Here is a 15,823-nt window from a genome sequence, read left to right as displayed (position 1 = left end):
GCAAGGGCTGTTCTTTAGAACAAGCTACGTGACACCTGAGAAAATCCACCTCGCCCTCTTCCTGGACCCAAAGTGGTGCCTCCTTGTTAGAACATCTGCCTAATTGGCAGGAGTCAATGTTAGCCAATTCTAAAAACCACCAACAACAATAACAAATCAAGCACTAAGGATATTCCAAGGATTTGCCAACAGGTTCTAAAGGAAGTCCCATAAAAGACACCCAACATATGATGCCTTCAGAGGCAAGGTGACCCCTTCAAATGAATTGAGTGTCAAGGTTTTCTACTTTGGAAACATCTAAAACTTTGGGGTTTGCCTGTGTGTGTTTTCAGCATTTGGGCCATGTCACATTTCTCACAAGATGAAACGCTCAGTATGTGACTCTCCTCTCGTTTTAAAGATTGCTTCCATACTTCAAATGACTTTACCATCTGTCCTGTATTTCCCCTTCTCTTCACAGCTGCTGTCAGTGGATTTTTCTGTGGATTGGTGCACTGAACCCATTCAGCTAAAAGTGGCCTGGCCTAACGGACAAGGAAGCCCTCCGCTCAGTTCCATGCCTCATGACCAAGTTTGGATGAGAAAGAGTCCCCTTAGGGGCTGGAATGTGGTATGCTGGGGGTGGGCCTGGCATTGTTGGGAAAGAGTGGAGGTGGTGGCCATGTCTCGTCCCATGGACATCTGTGTGCCCTGGATTGCTGTAGTGGAGGGAGTGTGGAGTTTAGTGGTTTTGGAAAACCATGAAATGCCTGCTTACTGCTTCACATTTCTGCTTTCTCATTTGCCTTAATCTCATTCTGCAAAGTGGGTATTGTGTGGTTAGTCCTGAAGCAAAAAGATAACCAGTTAAGCAAGTTGCTTTTTTTGTCCTTTCTTTTCCTTTCCTTCCCTTCCCTTCCTTTCGTTCTCTTTCTTTCTTTCTTTCTTTCTTTTCTTGCTCCTATCTTTTCATTTCATCAAGACTACTTCCTCCCCCACAAAATATCTAAATTTGATGGGCTCACATTGCTTCACTGGTTTCCGCTCTGTCAGAGTGTCAGGCTTACCCAGTTCCATGTTTGTATACGTACTTCCCGTTAAACTACACGAGCTCGCGTGACTGAGAATGATCGAACTGACTCTTAAGAAGCAAGGAGGATGCAGGACTGGAGCCACAAGTGTAAATTCCTCCCCACTGTGCCTGCTTCTGCACACCCTAGATCTGACTTGATTGGAGGGTAGTTTGGGTTGGGAGGCTGTTTTGTTCTGACATGTTCTTGTCTTATTCCAGGGGCCAGAAGTTAAACTTGAGCTGCTCTCTAGTCTTGGGTGAGGAGTGGAACCAGGTTGCTGTGACTCAGTACCCAAAAGAAAGCTGAGAGCCTATGATCACACACCCACCAGAGGCGGTGCAGAGAGAGCCTGCTGGTCACATCATGTTTGTCTGTACATGCTTAACACAGATGTTCTTTGCACATATGGTGGCCTGGTTCCACTGGGCCCTTTCAAGGGCAGGAATTGTGTCTTCTATTGTTTGTGTAACATACCACAATAATAGGTAAAAAAAAGCAAGCAAGTGGGACTTTGGGGTGTTTGCCTTTATAGTTTGAGCTTAGTGTCTATTCTGGTAGTACTTAATAATGAGGCGGCTTTGGGGTGTGACTCCTCCAAGGGTTAAATCCCACAGATTTCCATCAGTCAGGCCGCACGTGAAGGAACTTGTGTTCCGTTCATAAAAAGCCTGGCATTACTGGTCCTTGGGAGAGTTCCAAGCTGGCATGGCTCAGCACCAAGGGAGGGGTGGGAGAGGCTCTTTTCTAGAGAGCTCTTTCTTTAGTTTGCAGTTTTAAAGAAAGAAGGGAGGTCTAGTGCCTTAGTTGAGAGAGAGATTGTCTTAGCAAGGGCTCTATTTAGGTTCACTTCTTAGTATTCATAGGAGTGAACAGTTCTGTTTAATAGGTCAGACACGTTCCTATGGGCAGAGCTTCTTGCTGTTGGTAGTGCGAGGGTGGGAGACATGAGGAGTCAGAAGGTGGGGGATTTCAGACAGCTAGAGGCAAGGCAGCAATGGAATGTGGAGGCTGTTAGCCAATATTCCTCTTCACCACCCAAGCCAAGACTGTTCAAAAGGGCCATAGACCTCTGGACAACTCAGTCCTGCCCTGGGCCTTGTCATTAGCCAATGGTATTCTGTTTTTTTATGAGTGTTCATGTGACATCTGTGTCCCAATTCTTACTGTCACTGATTAGCAAGCCTTCGGCACCCACCAAAAGTTCTGAGAAGCTACCCCTTGTTAACCCCTTCCTTCAGCCCATCGCGTGGTGGTAGGCTTTTGCTCTTCTCAGATCAAGAAGGGTCTGCTCTATTTGGTAATTTTTTTTTAAAGAACCTTCCCCAGTGTCATCCTTTAATGAATGACAGAAGTGATTCATGCCTGAAGACTGAAGGCCACAGCCCTTAGGAAATAACCGATGACCCAGCTAAGGCCCCGGATGAGCCTCCTGTCTTGGTTTACCACCTTTCACGTGAGGACTGCTGCTCTCCTCTGAGCTTGTGACCTTTGGCTTGGTGATTGATTTAATCATTATTCCTCAGTCCGTTCATTCAACTCATCTAATGTGATTCTAGCCAACATTCAAGTGCTAAATTTTAATCTAGATGCTGTTTTACAATGTGGGACGAGATTAAAAAATGCCCTGTCCCCATGGAGTACACCTTCCTGCTAAGAAAATAGACTATATACAAACAAAAAAAAATGAAACCCACAAATAAGGAAAACAGCCAAGAGTGGCAAGTGCAGCTCACAGAATGAAAATAGAATGACATGATGGAGTGACTGGGTGGCTAGTTCACACAGCATGGTCAGAGACAGCATCTATGAGGAATGACCTTTAACTTGAGATATGAAGGATGAATAGCCAGACAGTTAAAGGTGAGGGTGGAGAGAATTCTGGGTATTTGGATGAGCTGATGCAGAGACCCTGCAATGAGACAGACACTAGACATGCAGAGAGGAACAAAAAAGAAGAGGTGCCTTCCTGCCAAAGCAAGAATTCAGATGGGAAGACACAAATAGGCAGTTATAATACAGCTAGGTCCATGTTATGACAAGAAGAGTACACAGAGCTCTCTGGAAACATGGAGTAAGGCCCCAAAGGCTGAGTGCAAGGACCAGAGAAGCCTTCCTGAAGGAAGTGGCATTGAAGTTAGCCAGGTCAACAGACTGAAGATGGGGCGGGCAGAAGAGTGTCCCCCGCGACTCCAAGCAGAGGGAACAACAAATGTGAAGGACAAGTGCTCACAGTGCGTAAATATATCTGAGGGACCAAGAAACGTTCTCTGAGTTTGAGGAAGGGAGCGGGGCTACGGGAGACGAGACTAAACAATGTTAAGTGGGAGAGCGACATAATGCAATTTGTTTTGAAAAAAATCACTGCTCTAGCTGCTGTGGGAAGAGTGGAGGCAGGAAGTTCAGTTAGGAGTTGAATCCAGTTACCTGGGTAAGAGGGGGCATCGGCTTAGACGAGGGTGGTGGATGGAGACAAAGATAGGAGGACAGATTCATGAGCTACTTGGAAGGTAAAACTGAGAGGGCTCAATGAGGGATTTGTATATGGAGGTGACTGATGGAGAGAGAGGCATCAATGATGACTTCTAGTTTTTGGCTTGAGGAACAGATAGATATATGCTGGTGCTATTTAAAGAGATGGCAGAGATGGAGTAAGAGGTTTGGTGAAGGGATGGAGGCAAGAGGGAGATCTCTGTTCTGACGTTCTCAGCCAGAGGACATGGGAATATGGGAGTCTAGAGGCCAGGGGAGAGTTCTAGACTAGGAAGAGCTGTCAGTAAAGAGTTGAGAATTGTGACCATTGAGGCCATGGGAGTGGAGAGGCAACACCAAGGGAAACAGGCAGAAAGAGTGTGACAGCAAAGAAGAAGGAGGGCCACCACTGAGCTCTTAGGCCCCCAGTCACTACATTTAGAGGTCAAGTAGAGGAGGAGGAGCAGCTAGCGAGATAAGGCGTAAATCCAACTGTTTCTTTGAAGCAACTGAGAAAAGAAAATGTTTTAGGAAGGAGCATTTAATGCTATTGTGAGTATTGACGTGGAAACAATGGAATGATGGGTGAATTGGGTAGAAGGGCAACTCGTGTCCTTGGCAAGAGCTATTTCGGCAGACATGAGGGGCTTGGAAGCCCACTGGAGCTAGTGGAGAGGAGAATAGGATGTGAAGGGGTGGAGGTGGGGTCCCATGGGGACAGGAATACTTTGCAGGGTGGAGTACAGCCCAAGGTTGCAGTGTGCCCCAGGGCAACAGGTTCTTTTACCAGAAACTGAAGACTCATGGGATGTGCTTGGGGGGGGCAGTGGAGGGCTTACTCAGGTGAATTGTATATTAATTCCTCATGTAGCATCTAACACTGTCCTGAAGGGAAAAAGTGACCACACTGTGCAGAAGTGGAAGACTCATAACTGAGTCCTCTACAGTTTACAAACATCACCTTCTCATCCTTATTTTACATGAGAGCAGTGTTTCCTGAACGCATTTTGGTTCCTCAACTTTCCAAGTTTCTCACAAAGGTTTCTTTTTTTTTTTAATTTTTATTTTTTTATTATTCATATGTGCATACAATGCTTGGGTCATTTCTTCCCCCTGCCCCCACCCCCTCCCCTACCACCCACTCTGCCCCCTCCCTCTCCCCCCCACCCCCTCAATACCCAGCAGAAACTATTTTGCCCTTATCTCTAATTTTGTTGAAGAGAGAGTATAAGCAATAATAGGAAGGAACAAGGGTTTTTGCTGGTTGAGATAAGAATAGCTATACAGGGCATTGACTCACATTGATTTCCTGTGTGTGTGTGTTACCTTCTAGGTTAATTCTTTTTTGATCTAACTTTTTCTCTAGTTCCTGGTCCCCTTTTCCTATTGGCCTCAGTTGCTTTTAAGGTATCTGCTTTAGTTTCTCTGCGTTAAGGGCAACAAATGCCAGTTCATTTTTTAGGTGTCTTACCTATCCTCACCCCTCCCTTGTGTGCTCTCGCTTTTATCATGTGCTCATAGTCCAATCCCATTGTTGTGTTTGCACTTGATCTAATGTCCGCATATGAGGGAGAACATATGATTTTTGGTCTTTTGGGCCAGGCTAACCTCACTCAGAATGATGTTCTCCAATTCCATCCATTTACCAGCGAATGATAACATTTTGTTCTTCTTCACGGCTGCATAAAATTCCATTGTGTATAAATACCACATTTTCTTGATCCATTCGTCAGTGGTGGGGCATCTTGGCTGTTTCCATAACTTGGCTATTCTCACAAAGGTTTCTGTACTACTCCATTTTCTGTTACTAACTATACAATACTGCAGACTAAGTGATAAAGAAAATGGCTTGTTTTGCCTCATGGTTCTGGTCAAAGCTGAGTGGCCATGTCTGGTGGTGGCCTTCTTGCTTTGAAGGTACCAAAGTGGCACAGGCCTCACATGGCAAGAGATAGGAACTGTGTGTGAGAGACGTAGTCAAGGTTTTTTTTATCACAGATCCACTATCCACTAACCTATGATGCCATGAGGGCAGAGTTCCAGTCACTTCTTAAAGGTCCTACCTGGTCCAGAACCTCTTAATATCTCTTAATGGAAATTCATTTTCAAAATGAGTTTCAGAGGGGCCAAACCATAATCACACTATAGGAGATCTGTCCACTGTGGACACAGTACACTCATGATAGGACTCACGCATTTTTTGCACACTTTAAAGTATGACTAAGTACACTGTATGGACCCTGAGAATAAAGCCGTGGAGAGGAGAAACTCATGGAGTTTACATTCTACTGGACAAGACAGACCATAAGTAAGAAACAACTAGCTAATCATGGCATTTTTTTCAGACAGCATTGAGTACGTTAAAGAAAATAAAATAGGGTAATGGGATCACAATGATGGGGGAGGGACAGCGTGTGAGAGAGGCTCCTAACCAGGATGGTCAGAAAAGCCCTCTCTGGTGGTACTGGGGTTTGAACTCAGGACTTTGAACTCTATCTCTCGAGCCACTCCTCCTGTTGAGAAGTCCTCGATAGGAGATATTTGACCTCTTTTCAGAGTTGCATTCGAATCCCTCCTCATAACAGCGACAGTCACAGCTGCACTTGTTCCTGCTGCCACCACAACCACAACTTCTTCTCATACCACCACTGCCATGGTAGCATTCACGAAGAAGATCCTTCTGCCCCTGGTTTCTTCATTCCTTGACCCACTTTCCTCCAGTGTCCTTTCTGTCCCAGCCTCACCTCAACCACTCACTTCCATGACTGTACCCTGGTCATTACCATTTTTTTAACCCAAATATTCAATGTCTTATTGAGAAGCTAGGTAGGAGGCCAGCACGCCCAGCTCATACCCACTGGTGACTCCAACTGTCTATCTGACTGCATGAGACTTCCAACCCATTGACTCTACTGCTTTTTCACCATCTCCCACCTCCTTGATGTCTCTCTCACCACCACATGGAGCCTACATTCCATGCTCCATCTCTGTAACAACTCCCGTGCACACACTCCAACCCCTTTCCTTCTTGCATCCATACTTGCCTTGTACACTTCAAACCTAGTGAAATTCAAATGTCTTCCTGGTAAGCACCCAGGGCTGTAATCGTGATGCCTGGTGACAGTCTCATTTTACATTCATGTCCACCAAGCACAAGTGGGTCCTTCTTACCGCCTGGCAGTAGGATATTCACTCTCTGACTCTTCTTGTGGGCTGCCTCCAGTCTCCTCCTCTCTCCTCAGACCTCCAATACCTCCTCCTACATCTTCACTTTTAGTACACGATCTTGTTTCCTTGTTTATTGAGAAACAGATGCAATAAGAAGATAAAAAGAAGTTCCAAAAGCTGCCACCACCACATACATTCCAATGGAAGAAATGTCTATCTCCTGTTTAAGGGGAGCTCTTCTACTTGTTCACTAGATTCTCAGGCTGTCACCTACTCAAGTAAATGGCTATTTAAAAAACTCCCCTTTGACTATTTGACAGGGGGAATCAGCAGGAAGAGGGGGGAGAAAAGAGAAGGTAATGGGGTATGAACATGATAGAGGTATGTTGACTGCACATATGAAAGTGCCATAATGAAACAGGCTTAAATTTTTTTAATTGGGAGAGGTGATAACAAACAGAAATAGACGGGGTTTGTATGATCAAAGTACATTTTATGCATGTAAGGAAAAATCACAATGAAAACCCTCAAATTGTACAGTAAATATACACTAGCAAAACATTTTGGCTGGGTATGGTGGTATACATTTGTAATCCCTGCTATTTAGGAGACAGAGGTAGGAGGACTGCAGACTGAGACTAGCCCCAGGCAAAAGTGTGAGACCCTATTTGAAAAATAGACTAAAGTAGAGATGAGCTGAGGATGAGGCTCAAGTAGTAGAGTGCTTGCCTCACAAGCAGCACAAGGTCCTAAATCCAATTCCCAGTACTGCCACACACACAGAAAAAACCCTCCCTTTTTTTCTAAATCATTGATTTTTCCTGATCTATTAGACTATTTCCATCAGCAAACAAACAGATCTCTTGACCCACTTCCCTCTCTAACAACTAGCCCATTTTTCTCTTTTCTTTTACGCTAAAGCCTCTTAAAACAGTTGTATAGACTCACTGCCTCCACGTTCTCTCATCTCATTCATATTCATATTTTCCCTCTCACTAATATATTATACATGTATGGAAAAGATGCAGAAAGACAGTTGGCAAGGAGTGTGCAGTGCCAGAGGGCACTGGAAATGGGAAAACTTATAACATGAAGACCAAAATAGGGTCTGGAGGAATGGCTCAAGTAGCAGAGTGCCTGCCTTGCAAGCATGAGGCCATGAGTTAAAGTCCCAGAGCTGAAAAATACACTTAAAAATATAAAGACCAAGCTGAGTGCTGGTGGCTCACGCCTATAATCCTAACTACTCAGGAGGGAGAGATCAGGAGGATGGCGGTTCGAAGCCAGTCCCAGGCAAATAGTTCTCAAGACCCTATCTCGAAAAATCCCATCACAAAAAAAGGGCTGATGGAGTGGCTCAAGGTATAAGGCCTGAGTTTAAACCCTAGTACTACCAAAAAAAAAAAATAGACCAGAAAAAATTCTAGACACCATAGATACCAAAAAGTAGAAGGTAATACATTAAGATTCTTTGGTTATATTTAAAAATTTGTCGGGATTATGTGAGAAATTGTGAAAATATAGACAACTGCAGAGAATAATATAATAAACGATCGTGTTCCATTACCCAGAATGAACTATTGGTATTTTATCACATTTCTATCACATATTTAATTTTTTTTATTATGGAAAATTTCAAGCATATATAAAAATGAGACTGTTTAGTATATTAGGGAGTTGAAATAATAATCTAATTAATCCCATGTATTTACTGGCCGGCTTCAAAAATTATACAGTCATGGTTCCAGGTTTTCATCTGTCTGCCCACCCATTTCTCTCTCAAATTATTTTATTTTATTTTTTGGTGAGACTGGGGTTTGAACTCAGGGCCTTCACACTTGCTGGACAAGCACTCTATCATTTGAGCCACTCCCCAAGCTCTTTTTGCTTTAGTTATTTTTTGAATAAGGTTTCACATTTATGCCAGAGCTAGCCTGGACTGTGATCATCATATTTACACTTCCTGCATAGCTGAGATGACAGGCATTGGTTGACATGGGATCTTGCTAACTTTTTGCCTGGGCTGGTCTGGAATCTCTATCCACCCAAACTCTGCCTTAAAAGTAGCTAGGATTCCGGGTTTGAGCCAACACACCCACCCTCTCCCATATTATTTTGAATCAAATCCCACAGATTGTATAATTTTCACTGTACCATAATTCACTATGGATCTGTAAAATATATCCTTATTACCAGCCAGTATTCAAACTTAAAATTGTCTCATAATGCCATAACTTTGAGAAAAATTTGTTTAGATTAAGAACCAAATTAGGTCCACACATTGCAATTCATTGACATGTCTCTTTTATGTAAGTTCTCTCTCCACCCCTTCTCCCTTAGAATTTATTTGCTGGAAAAACTGGTCATTCATCCTACACAATTTTCTAATGGCTGGTGTTTGCTGACTGCATCCCTGTGGTGTCACTTACTGTCTTGTTTCCTGCATTTCCTGAACATTGCTGGGTGGATGTAGAAGGCTAATCAAATTTGGTTTTATATTTTCGGGCAAAAGCGCTTCATTGGTATTGGTGTGTACTTCCATTAGGAGGCGTGGAAGTGTGACAATGTCTCTGTGTGATGTTAGCAGCCCTTGGGGCTCCTGGTTTCAAATGGATGGTATGAGCATCCTATCTTCCCATCTTCATGTATGAGCTGGAGCACATCTGTACCCCTTCACCTCCTGTATGGTTTTATGGCAGGACCATTTCTATAGAAAGATGGAACAATGTCTGACTCTTCAAGAAAAGACTTAGCTCCTAACATTCTCCAACAGTTACCAAGAAGATTCTTTCCCATCTCACTTTAGTCAGGTTTTCACCCTCACCATTATGCCTCAAGAGCTCTTGTCAGGTCATCAGTGACATTCATGATGCTAAATGCAATGGTACAGCCTTAGCCCTCAACCTAGGTAAAATCTCAACAGCATTTCAGATACTCCTGTTGAAATACTTGTTTTTTCACTTGCCTTCCAGGACAGGATAGTCTACTCTTCTTTTTTTTTTTCGGTGGTACTGGGGTTTGAACTCATGGACTCATGCTTGCGAGGCAGGCACCCTACCACTTGAGCCATGGCCCCAGCCCTTTTTGGCTTTAGTTATTTTTCAGGTAGTGTCTCCCATTTTTGCCCTGGTGCTGGCCTCAGACCTTGATCCTCTTATCTAAGGCCTCCCATATAGCTGGGACCACAGATGCATGCCAGTATACCCACATTATTGATTGAGATGGGGTCTTGCTAACTTTTTGCCTGGGCTGGCCTTGAACCTCAATCCTCCTGATCTCTGCCTCCTGAATGGTTTGGATTATAAGCATAGGCCACCATGCCCAGCCTTCTACTCCTGTTTTCTTGCCACCTCCCTGACCATTCCTTCTCAATCTCCTTTGACTTCTTTTTAAAAAACTTGAGATATAATACACATACCATAAAATTTACTGCTTTACAGTGTACAGTGAAGCAGTTTCTCATAGACTCATAGAGTTATGCCACCATTGCCATTAATTTCAGAATATTGTCAACATCCCCAAAAAGTAACCACTCCTTCACCTGTTAGTACTCATGCCCCATCCCCAGTCCCAGCCCCCAGCAACCATAAATCTGCTTTGCTATGGATTTGCCTATTCTTTCTGACTTCCTAACACGAGTGCACAGGGCTCAGCCCCTTTTCCTTCATGAACTTATCGAGTTCTGAAATTCTCCCACATAGTCCATACAGTGATAACACCAGCATGGACCTCTTCCCTGCACTCTGGATTTCCATATCCAACTGCTGCTTCACCTGTCCACATGGGTGAATACCTCAAATGTGCCATGTTTCAAAACTAGTTCTGATCTTCTAGAATCTGCTCCATCTACAGAGTTTTCATCTACCTTATGTCAATCTCATTCTGCCAGCTGCTTAGGCACCAAAACTTTAGTCATCTTTGACTTTTCCCGACATCTACTAGATCAGGAAATTCTGTTGGCTCTAACCTTATCAGAATAGATACAGAATCTGATCATGTCTCACAGCCTCCACTGTTATTCCTCTTGTTCAAGCCATCACCGGTGATCTTTCATCTGGTTGCTTGGGCGATTGCCCTACCACCCTTGTCCTTCTGTAGTTTATTTTCAACCTAGCAATGGGTGATCCTCTGAATATTTAAGTTAGGTGGTGATGATGTTGTTATAACAATACCTATTATATACACACTTGTGACATGCCAGGCACTACAAATCCTTGAATGATCTGGTCCCCCATACTTCTCTGACCTCCTTTCCTGCTTCTCTCCTTGTCATTTGTACCATTCCACACCCCCTCCCTGCTGTTCTGAACTCCCCTATTTCAAGGTTCTTGAATTGTTGTTCACCCTGCTTGAAACCCTTTCTCCAACTATCCTCATGGCTTCTGGCTCACAATCCCTCCCTTCAGGTCTTTGATCACATGTCACCATCTTAGGTGACACCCCATCAAAAACTGTCACACCACCCCTAACCCCAGCATTCCAAATTCATCCATTTCAGTCTTCTCCAGAGCAATTATCACCTTCAGATAAACTGTATTTTACTTATTTGTTTTGTTTCCCCTCAGAAGATTTAGAATCTATTATTAGTAAAAGGATTTTAGTTCCTTTATTCACTGCTGTACTGCCAGGACAGAGAATAGTGTTTGGCAAATAGTTGCTGGTATCAACCGACCTGAACTAGCCCCTTAATGTTCACAATATCACTTAGTTTTCAAAACCACTCAATGAAGGAGCATTATTATCCATATTTTACAGATGGGACAACTGAAGAGTTAAGTGAATCTCCCAAACTCACAATCTGGTAAGTTCTAGAACTCCAAAGTTCCATAGGATCGCAATATTTCTGCCCTCTCTTCCTCTCAAGGTAGCTTACCTCAAAAGATTATTGTTCTACCAATGTATTTGGACCTCAATGCATTTACATACGTGAGGTTTAGAAGTAATCCAAAAGTAAGTGATGCTCTGTGGGTTTATTCTTGTGTTTTAGAGTTTTTGCATCTTTGGAGCAACAGCCACAAAGGACAAACTTGGTCCTGCTCAGACTCCAGAGATAACAGAACTGGCTTACGTGTCAGTGGGAAAGAACACTGATGGGAGTAGGAGATGAGTTATTTTCTGCAGTGAAAATTGTGTACAGCACAGGCAATTTATCACGTCATATCTTCAATGAAATAAATGGTCTCCATGTTGCCTGCCAGGCATCAGAAGCCTTGCTTCAGTGGGCTTCCTTAGTGTTATTTAAACAAACGAAATATGCCTGCTTCTAGTTTTATTTGTTTATGTAATGTTTTTGTGCTACTTTAGTAAGAGAATGTATTTTAATAACCTTATGTACTTGGGAGTCATAGATATTTGTGACAGTATTTTTTGCACCCAGGGAATAAAATAAGCATTGCATTCTGGACAGTGTCAGATGGACCAAAACATGCCTGCATAATCTTTTATGTTTGATATCAATTCTGCTAAATTGGATACAGTTAAAGCAAAAGCTATTGTGAGCATAAGGATTTGGTGGGTATTTCACATGGCTAGCCTTCCGTTTTGGAGGGGCAAGCAGAGTGTGCTTGGAAAGGGTGTTTTTAAAGGGGTTACTGGGCTGGAGATGTGGCTCAAGTGGTAGAGACACTATCCAGTAGGTGAAGATATAGAGAGGAAACTGAACTCCATTTTACTCATGTATTTATTTACTTATTTATTCATTCATTCATTTAGTGGTTCTGGGGCTTGAACTCAGGTCCTCCCACTTGCTAGGCAGATGCTGTACCACTTGAGTCACTCCACCAGTTCAGACACCATCCAGTAGGAATCCTCTGAGCACTATCCACACTATGGCCTTTCAGGGAACTTCTCAGACTCTTCCCATGAAAGGCAACTATCTTGCTTCTGTAGGACCCTGGGCCATTTGGATCTTGTTTTTTAACATACAGCCCAAGTTGTGTTCACCATTGCACATACCTATCCGCTTAGCTCTGCTCTCTTGAGTGAATAAATACGCCCTCTTCCATAAGCCAGCCCTTCCAATATTCCAACTAAAACACATTCCACATCCTTCCTTAGTGGGTTTTTTTTTGTCTCAAGCTCCTCCATATATGGCAAGGTTAATCTTCTCATTACCATTTTAACTCTTAGCCTAAGGATCCTCTTAAATTGGTCAGCGACGTTCGGAGAATATTGCATCTGATCTCTAAACCCAAGTCCAGTTAGAGAGAAAACAACCTGATGGACTCTTGTTGAGCACTATAAATGATAGTCTTCACTATGTAGTTCCAAGGTTTTACTCATTTTCCTACTTAGGAGTTCCTTCTACGACCCCATTCTGTCCTACGTGACAGAATTAAGATTTGAAGCCAGCAGGATGAAATATAACAGACTTCGCCTCTGCTAAAGCAGTTCCAATTACGTGAACTGCTAAAATTGCCATGGCAACAGCTGACTCACACAGAATTTGTGGTCAACTAAAGCCCCCATGTTGGTCTCCATGCTACCAAATCAGGTCTTTCTCGTGCTCTACTTTAAAATTATTAGACATTAAAAATCATCTTGTTGTTTTCAACTCATTCTTCATGCCTTTCTGAATCTTTTTCATTATTATTTTTTTAAATGTTAAGGTATAACTGAATGTAAAGTACATAGGTCTTAACTATATAGCTATGCAGGCATGCAGACACACGCACATAAGCACGCATCTGTAAACACCACTCAAATAAAAAAAGATCACATTGCTGAGGAGTGTGGTGGTTCAAGTCTGTAATCCTAGTTACTTGGGAGGTAGAGATTGGGAGGATCATAGTTCAGAGTCAGCCTGAGCAAAAAGTTCATGTGACACCATCTCATCCAATGACTGGGTGCAGTGACAGTGAGTCTGATGTCATCCCAGATATGAGGGGAAGCACAAACAGGAGGGTCGTGGTCCAGGTCCACCTGGGCATAAGGTGACACTCTATTTCTAAAATAACCAACACAAAAAGTGCTGGTGGAGGGGCTCAAGTGGTAGAGTGCCTGCCTAGCAAACCCAAACCCCCGAATTCAATACCCAGTACCACCAAAGGGATAAACAAAAGAAACATCACATTACCAGAATCTAGAAGGCTCCTTAATGCCTCTTTCTAGTTAGTTACGCCCACCTTGAGGTAACTAGTGTCTTTTTTTTTTTTTTTTGCATTACTGGGGTTTGAACTCAAGGCTTCACACTTGTTAGGCAGACACTCTACCACTTGAGCTGTGCTCCCAGCCAAAGTTGAGTTTCATTTTGTCACAGAAGCTGGGGAGTCATTCTACCTCTGAGGATGGGCATACCCTTCATATCACTGAGCAGTCCCTTGGGTTTTATTTTTTTTTGTTTTGTGGTATTGGGGTTTGAACACTGGGCTTTGCGCTTGTAAGGCAGGTGCTCTACCACTTGAGCCGCACCTCCAGCCCCATACTATCTTGATTTCTAACATCTTAGGTTAGTTTTGTCTATTTTTGAACTTTATATGAATTGAACCATACAGAGCATACTTATTTGTGCATGGCTTTTTTAGGTACTCATATCTGTGAGATTCTCCATATCACTGCATATTACAGTAGTTTGTTCTGTTTTTAATTGTGCCACATCCCTTTAGTCAAGTAAAATTCCTCCATGTGTACTCTCCAATGTCACCTGGAGACCATTTCACCCACTGCTTTGTTTGGCAGCCCGTCTCCTGACTCTTTCTTAAGCAATGGTGAGGCAGAATCCTTTTTCTCATGGAAGAGAAATCCATGGATTGTTGCCTTTGCCAATAATGAAAATGTTGGAAAGGCAGGTGGCAAAACCATTGCCACTGGCGTCTTCCATGAGAACCATATCAACAGAGCCAGGACGTCTCTCTCTGTTGGTGATCACACCAATTCTTTTTAAGTTAGAGCCTCTGGTCATCCTACACAGGTTACCAGCATCAAACTTGATGAAACCGCCTGTCTTGCCAGTTTCCAATCTGAATAGTGCCATTCACCTTGATGAGAGGGTCAGGGTAGCAAACGGTTTGGGCACCATGGGTCACCAGATGACGGATTCCTTTTGTGCCCACAATGATTTTTCTCACTTTGCATGGCATGTACTTGACCTCTTCATGTATAATATGATGAACGGCAAAGGGTCGTTGGTGTCATAGATCAGATGAAAATTCTCTCTAGTCTTGTCGATGCTGTTGACATCCATAAACCCAGCAAGGTAGGTTCCATTGTGGTGCACTGCATACAGATCTTCTGTCAGTGTGTGCGTAAGTCTGTTCCTTAGGAAAACGATGAAAGACAGACATTCTCTCAGCTTATGGGGGCTGGTGAAAGGACAGGACACAAACACACCGGTCAGTTTGTCCGCATCCAATGCTTTGGAGCTGCTACCCACTTCAAATGCTGGTTGGGACCACAAGCCATGGCTGGGCCAGGAATGGAAAAATAGTAGTTTGTTCTTTAACATTGTGACTCTAATATGATCCGTTTTATCCATTCTCCTGATGATGGAGATTTTGTTTCCAATTTGAGAGTAATACAAATAATGCTATAATGACCACTAAATATGCCTTCTGATGATTTATATTAGGTATAATCCTGGAAGGACACTTCTTGAATGATAGAATATATGCATGTTTAGCTTTCATACATATTGTTGAATGTTTTTTATACACAGTGAAGACCACTTGGTTAGACTATAACCCTTAGTTATTCAGTCAAACACTGATCTCCACATTTCTATGAAGGTATTTTGTAGATGTGAAGAAAGTGCACGATCAATTGACTTTACAAAAGGGAGATTATCCTAGAGAATCTTGGTGGGCCTGACTCAATCAGATGAAAGGCTTTAGGAGCAGGACCAAGGCTTTTCTTTCTTTCTTTCTTTCTTTTTTTTTTTTTGGTGGTACTGGGGTTTGAACTCAGGGCCTCATGCTTGCTAGGCAGGCACTCTACCACTTGAGCCACTCCACTAGCCCTAGGCTTTTCAAAAGAAGTCATTCTACCTTCAGGAAGATTCAATTCATGCCTTAGGGTTCCAGGCTGCCCTCCTGTCAGTTGGCCCTATGTGTAGGGCAATCTGCTTTACTCTGTTTGCTGATCAAACAATAATCTCATCCATAAACATTCCACACATACATCCAGAAATAATATACCTA

General features: G+C 43.0%; 1 pseudogene; it reads right to left on the bottom strand.

Moving 5' to 3' along the window:
• Positions 1–14,343: 14,343 nt before the first annotated feature.
• Positions 14,344–15,089, bottom strand: LOC109687424 (small ribosomal subunit protein eS4-like; annotated as a pseudogene).
• Positions 15,090–15,823: the final 734 nt, after the last annotated feature.

Source organism: Castor canadensis, chromosome X, assembly GCF_047511655.1.
Source record: "Castor canadensis chromosome X, mCasCan1.hap1v2, whole genome shotgun sequence".
Classification (NCBI taxonomy): domain Eukaryota; kingdom Metazoa; phylum Chordata; class Mammalia; order Rodentia; family Castoridae; genus Castor; species Castor canadensis.
The sequence above is the reverse complement of the archived record's forward strand: the minus strand, read 5'-3'. Positions and strand labels throughout refer to the sequence as shown.